Below are 7,699 nucleotides of genomic sequence, written 5' to 3'. Positions count from 1 at the left end.
TCTTTGCAGTGCCGCGTCCCAACTCCCTTTCCCCTCGGGCCGTGGCAGCTCTGTCTTTCTAAATTCATAGAAATTGATGCAACCCCCCCCCTCATTTTTAACTGTGTTACAACACATTAATGGACTTGCAACATAACCAGTTTGTCAGAAATATCTGGGCAGCATTCCAGAAACAAACACCCTATAGCAGAATGAATGATATCACACTGCCTTCACAGAGTGATTCCCCTCCTAGACATCCTGGTGGTCACAGGAGACCCTGTGTACTTGCAAAGAAGGTTGGTAATTTTAGGGCTGAGCAAATCAGAGTGGCAAATGTTGAACAGAAAACTAGCTTCAGTCTTCCCAAATTAGGTGATGAAAAACAGAGGTATCTAAAATAAACAGACAGTTTTCAAAGAGCAAGCTTTTGTTTATTTGCTGAATTGTCCATTCTGGAACTTTGTGTCCTGGATTTAAGTGTATAATATTATGTCATATTCTTATAGAGAGAAGGAGGATTCTTTCCAGCAGTTTTTTAACAAACTGTGGATTACTGTCTCATCTGACACTTTGTATAATCTAGTTTCCTTTAATTTCTAGTCATAATTTAACAAGTATCATATCACAGGCTGTCCTATCTTCTACAGAAAAAGTTTTTTAGAGCAACTCTTAATATGTTCATTTAACTCGTGATGTAAAATGAGAGGGCGGAAACAGTAGCTGCACCCAACCTTTGATAGCTGAGCTTTCTATCAGCTGTGGCATTCTGGGAAAAAGCCATGGTAGCATGTATAAGGAGAACCACTCAGCAAACTAAATTCGAAATCCTTGACTGCCGCAGGATTTCTTGAAGAATTTGTGGCTGCCACTGTCCTGCCCTCCTGATAAGGTCTTAGTGCTAGATCTAGGATGCTGCTTGCATTGACTGATTGTCTCACTTCTGTATAACTTCCCTAAGGAGAGGATGGTATTGCTCACTGTGTTCTTTTGGTTTACTGCTTTTGAAGGAGTGCATAGAGTCTATCTAAATTAGAAGCACCCAGTGCAGTTGTGCTAGCCAGGTAGGTGACTGCAGAACACCCTGCTCATGGGGATGACTGTTAAACAGTCCAGAGATTATGGGTTTCAGGGACAGGAGCACCTCATTTATGAGGAAGAGCTGAGGGAGCTGGGCCTGTTCAGCCTTGAGAAGACTGAGAGAGGATCTTGTCTATGTCTATAAATATCTGAAGGGAGGATGTCAAGAGGATGAAGCCAGGCTCTTCTTGGTGGTGCTGAACAGCAGGACAACATCCTCATAGGCAAACTTAGGAAGTGTGGGCTGGATGAGTGGACAGTGAGGTAGATTGAGAACTGGATGAATGGCAGACCCCAGAGAGTTGTAATTACTGGCACAGAGTCTAGTTGGAGGCCTGTCACTAGAGGTGTCCCCCAAGGTTCAATACTGGGCATAGTATTGTTTAGCTTTTCCATCAATGACTTGGATGAAGAGGTGGATGCCTCCTCAGCTGATGATACAACTGGGAGGAGTGGCCCTTCAGAAGGACCTTGACAAGTTGGAGAGATGGACAGAGAAGAACCATCTGATATTCAACAAAGGCAAGTGCAAGGTCCTGCATCTGAAGAAGAATAGCCCAGGCACCAGTACAGGCTGGGGGCCAACCTGCTGTAAAGCAGCTCTGCAGAGCTGGGGTTCCTGGTGGACAACAAGCTGTCCATGAGCCAGCAGTGTACCCTTGTGGTGAAGAAGGCCAATGGTATCCTGGGGTGCATTAGGAAGAGCAGTGCCAGCAGGTTGAGGGAGGTGATCCTGCCCCTCTACTCAGCCCTGGGGAGGCCATATCTGGAGTGCTGTGTCCAGTTCTGAGCTCCTCAGTACAGGAGGGACATGATGCTCCTGCAATGGATCCAATGGAGGGCTACATATGTGATTAAGGGACTGGATCATCTCACGAGGAAAGGCTGAGGGAGCTGGGCCTGCTCAGTCTCGAGAAGATATGAGTAAGAGGGGACCTCATCAGTGTCTAGAGGTATCTGAAGTGAAGTTGTCAAGAGGAAGGAGCCAGGCTTTTCTCTGTGGTGCCAAATATTAGGACAAGAGGCAATGGGCAAAAAGTGATGCATGGGAAGTTCCACCTGAATATGAGGAAGAACTTCTTTACTGCTCAGGAAACTGAGCACTGGAATAGGTTGCCCAGAAAGATTGTGGACTTCCCTTCTCTGGAGACGTTCAAAACCCATCCGCACACAATCCTGAGTAATGCACTCTAGGATGACCCTGCTTGAACAGGGAGGTTGGATTAGATGACCTCCAGTGACCCTTTCCAATCTTACCCATTCTGTGATTCTGTAAAAAACTGAAATTAATTTTTAACACTTTTTCATCCAAGAATCTCCTGAAACCTTAAAAAACAAAATCTATGAAAGTACAAAGTGATCTGCCAAGCATAAACTTGCACTTAATATTCTGGTGAAGAGGATATTTTCATTACACAACTTGTTTCTATACTGACATTTAACTATTTAGACACATTTACTATGAGTTCATAAAATGGGAAGTTTGTGATTTTGTGTAACGTTAATGGCTTTCCACACCGACATGACATGACATGACATGAATAACTCTCCACAACCAAAATTGTATGTCTGCTTGAAGTATTCCAGAAAGGTAGAGAAACAACATAAAGGAGGGTAGTAGAAGTTAATGCCCTTTTCAAGGAGTTTTAAAGAAAGGGAATCACAAACATATGTTTGATTCTCTTCGCAGAGGAGTCACGCTCATTGATAATAATAGGAACAAAGGCTGAAGAGAGAAAACGGAGTTAAAGGACTACCAATTTCTTGGATGTCAATGAGAAGGCAAGATGCCAAAAGAGAGAAAAAGTAGAAGTAGCAACCAAAGTTAACCAAGAGAAGGTTATGGAGGAGGAAAGAGGCTGTGGCAGGAGAAAGACGGTTGAATGCACGGGAGTAGGAAGAGCTCCATGGTCCAGACTTGGAGGCATTTAGCTAAATTGCAGACAATTCTTATGTTATGAGTGAAAGTCAAGGATATATCCTGTTGCTTATTTAAATGTGAAACATCTATAATAGTATTTCCTGGAGGTATTTTGCCTGCAGAAACTCAGAATGTAGCAGCCACCTTCCCACAGTGATAGTGTAGAAAAGTGCAGAGAGGGCGTGTCCTGATCCCACCACTATTTCCCATCTGGTAACACTGAGATAATTTTCCCTTCCCTGCTTAAAAATGTTGCAGCAAAAGGTTGCTGTAGTCAGATACCAGAGCAGTGCCCAAGGGTTACAGAAGGATGTGAGGCAAAAAATGTACTTTATAAGATGAAGTATGGACGGGAGCCTGAGGGCTTAATCTGAGACTATCCAGGTATTGAGGAGTGGGCACATCTAGTCTTGATGGAGAGTGAGATGATGACTTTTGTTGGATTGAGTTTATGAAGCAAAACTCATGCATTTACTGTGATTTTCTAGAGAAGGTGGAATATAACTGCTACTTTTAAACAAAAATTTTTATGAACACAGTTTGTATGTTCAGACTGTTCACAGCAGTTCTAATGCTATTCCTAACAGAGCTAAATTACAGAATAGAGGCTTCGTTTTGGTTCATCAAATAACATAAAGTCTGCAGTGATTCTGAGAGAGACTGGGGTAAAAGTTTTGATTACTACACCTGTCCTGTTTCTTCTCTTATCCTGATTTTTCTTTCGAATGTTTAATATCTTTGAATTTGACTCATTATTTCTAAATATAGAAATAATGAAAACTATAAGAACTGGCTGCAAGACTGCTTTGATATTATACTTTGTGAAGGTAATTTTCATTAAAATCCCACAATATTTACAAAATATTTAGAGGCTGATTTAGTTTCCTGGGCACTCTGCAGTTCTCAATGGATATTTTCCTGAGTTCCTGTGACTTCTGTAAGTCTGTTCTCATTTTGGCACATGAGAAATTGATGTACCAACCAGCTTGCTTAAGCTGATGAGAAAGTCTGTGTTAGAGGTAGGTACTACCAGATTTCTAATCCCTGACTAATATTTTAAATGCACATTTTAAACAGGTCAGTGCTCAGATGGATCATCATAGTATTTCAATTTTTCTTCCCCACATGAAACTGACTAAAGTAATATTTTCAGTGCATTGATATCCTTAACTCATTCTATTCTCTTGTGTTTTTTTGAGGTAGGAAAGGCTGCAGGTGCCTTCTACTTTCATTTTTTCCATTGGTTTGCAAAGAGTTTAATCAGCTTTTATTCACTGAAGAGTATCTTCATCTAAGGAGTTCACTTACTGACAGAAAGGTAAATGAAATCATAAGGGAACCATCAATGTTTCCATTCCACATCCACGCTGTAAAGTTTAAAGGAACTCTTATTCTATCTGCTAGCAAGAACACCCTCAACGTTTCTCAGAAGCAAAGGACAGTCTTCTTCTATTTAGTGGGAAGCATCTCTTTCAAGCTTTTGAGTCAGATAAGTAGGCATAACTGTAGGCTTTTCTCAAGATCAGCTGCTCATATACAGGTGTGCAGGTGTGAATAAATGAAATCACTAATGAAGGCAAGGTAACTGATGAGGGCTGGGTCCTTGCCCTCTGTAAGTATATGATGATGGGAATTTTTTTTGTAAGAGCTGGGCCAGAACCATTTTGTTTTTAAAAATTACCAAATAAATAAATATTTTTTAAAAAAACATTCATTCTTTTTTTCAAAATTAAATATGCTTGCTACACCTTAGAGATATTCTGTGAACCTGGAACCCTTGTCAAATTCCAGTTGGCCCATAAAAAAGTGCTGAATTTTCTGAGAAGTGGTCTAAAATTCCAGGGTTTGTGTTCTTGGATAGAGGTAGGGGTTTTAGATTCCCAGATCCCCTGCACAGTTCTGGGTTATTTATCAGAAGATCCACCCTGAAAGTGTGGACCTTGAAAGAGCTGTGCTCCTGTCTTTGGGAAGGTCCTGAGGACAGACACACCATTTGGGGATTTTGATTTCACTAGGCTCCATGACCTAGAACACTCAGGCTTAGAACACTCAAGCATTTGGCAAAGCTTGTCAAGTCCAAGACATTTTTTATAAAACAGTTTGTGTTCCACACATTGACATTTTCTGACAAGTATGCATCAGAACGTTCCCACTGAGTTTAATTTCTAAGTAACAGAAGCCATAAGATTTCACCAAGCAGCCCTCAACAACAGGATATATTTGGGTCAAAGTATAGCATGCATCTTCAATGCTGCTTTAATATTCTCTCCGCTATTGTTAGTCCAGGCAGCTCACAGTTAGTCAAAGCACAAGAGAAGCTGATATTAAAAATTACTGAGCAATGGCTAAAATGACCAGAGAAGTGGTGGTATACCATGTAATTATCTTGATACATGAGGAGGTTCTGTTATTACCTATTCAACTTATGTATTTTACATATATAGAGAAAGCCACTCTACTATGACTTTGAATTGATTTAGATGCCTTTGTCTAGTCAGAATTAAATGCAAATTTTATGAGAAAAGTAACCTTGAAATTTCCAACAAAAAGGATTCAGATTGTTCAGGTATTCAGAACAGAGCATATAAACAAGGATGATTCTCTGTTGATTTAATTATAAATGGTGTGGGCAATAACTCAAACATGTTTCCTTGAAGAACCTAAAATCAGATTTTTAAAATATTTTTCTAGTAGATAGCTGTAGGTTTTCTTAGGATTTAAGCGTAAGTTCCATATTGTATTATCACCACCATATGGGTTATCTTTTACTCACCCACCTAGACACCACAAACTGTTGCTGACAATGTCTGTAGCTCCTGCTCTGATTCAGTGCTAGATTATTTAAAAATAGAGATAGTGATGTTTCAGAATTACCGTCCATAGATGTGATTCTGCTGTGGGAGCACAGCCTGACATAATAGCACAGCTACTTTACTGCATTGCTAGAAGGATAAGATTTTTAACACCTGTTCAGATATGAATGATACATTTACTTCTCATATCTCTACACTGAAAACTCATTTTGCTCTGAAGATAAAAGTAGTTCCTCCTGGCAAATCACCAAGCACCCTCATTTGAACCCAGAAACCTGCTGACCCCTCAGAAGCAATCCATTCCTCCCAAACTCAAATCATCTGGTTCCAGATGGATCAGGTTCCTGCATTGGAGCAAAATTTTGAAGACTAAAACTGCATACATGCCCTGGTTGCCACTCTTTCAAATTGCTCCTAATGTATCAATCTGTTTAGAACGGATATTTAGGGTAGTTGTAGCTCTCCCGTGGGGGAAAAAATTATTCAAGCTTTTTACGAGAAGTATATCAGCCTTGTTTAGAGGCTACAGAACAGGGTGGAAAAGGTTTATTTAGTAGCCAGAGAGCAAGTCACAAATATGATGGAGGCCAAATGCCAGATGAAAACCAATCTGGCTTCACTCGACTTAGTTTTTATACTATGAGTCACATTCTTCATTGTGTGAAGAATTCTTCATTCAGTCTCTGAATGACTCCAAATCTAGTATGTGGTAGCACTAGCAAATTTAGTATGTGGTGCATGGTCTGTAGGTACACATGAATGTGGAGTTGGGATATAAATAATGGGGAATGTAATCCTTAGCTTAGACTAAGGAAATGTGTTTCTTGAACTTATACTGGAGTATGTTCTGTGTGTAATAGGCCAGACCAAGTCATGTGTAAATAGTATTAAGATGCCTGCTAGGGAGATATTCAGTCTGTAGAAGTAATTAAAAAGTCCAGAAAGCAAAATTTAAGAGGCTACAAGAATGTTTTGTTCTACTAGGGATGTCTTTGCTGAATCAAATGCTTGATATTGACACTCAAGTTTCCTTTTGACTTTCTACTCTAAGCAGAGGAGGATGGGTGAGGATTTTGTTTAGAAGTCAGAAAGCTTGGCAGCAGATAGGGGAAAAAAAGCATTGGTAAGCTAGATACCGTTAAGCTAAATCATACTGTGTAGATCTTCTGTAAAAAATTAGCCTCGGAAGTTACTGTGCTGCTTAAATGAGGTCTGTAGTAGAAAGAAAAATTATTTGCACTATGAGCAAATTAATTCATTTTCTATTCTGCAGTACATGCCTATAGTGGGAGCAATTCTTCAGCGTCAGTTTAGGCATAGTATTTCACAGAATATGCTGAGTTGGAAGGGACCCACAAGGATCATCGAGTCCAACTCCTGGCCCTGCACAGGATCATCCCCAAGAGTCACACCATGCGCCTGAGAGGATCATCGAAATGCTTTTTGAACTCCATCAGGCTTGGTGCTGTGACCACTTCCCTGGGAAACCTGTTCCAGTGTCCAACCACCCTCTGGGTGAGGAAACTTTTTCTAATATCCAACCTAAACCTCCCCTGACATAACTTCAGGCCATTCCCTCGAGTCCTGTCATTGGTCACCATAGAGAAGAGATCAGTGTCTGCCCCTCCTCTTCCCCTCATGAGGAAGATGAAGACTGCAATGAGATCTCCCCTCAGTCTCCTCCAGGCTGAACAGACAAAGTGACCTCAGCAGCTCCTCATACGGCTTTATATGTGTCTGTACACCTCTTCTGAGACAGAGCGGGTAATCCATCCCGTTAAAGGCTTAAATACTTCTTTGATACTAAAACATTTGTCTTTATTCCATAAATATCTGGTGTCACTTATTCTAAACTGAAGTGGGATATACTGCCTAATGTGACAGTAAGCTATAAACTTGGAACCAA

This window comes from Neopelma chrysocephalum, unplaced genomic scaffold (genome assembly GCF_003984885.1).
Source record: "Neopelma chrysocephalum unplaced genomic scaffold, ASM398488v2 Primary Assembly neopelma1_71, whole genome shotgun sequence".
In the NCBI taxonomy this organism is placed as follows: domain Eukaryota; kingdom Metazoa; phylum Chordata; class Aves; order Passeriformes; family Pipridae; genus Neopelma; species Neopelma chrysocephalum.
The sequence above is the reverse complement of the archived record's forward strand: the minus strand, read 5'-3'. Positions refer to the sequence as shown.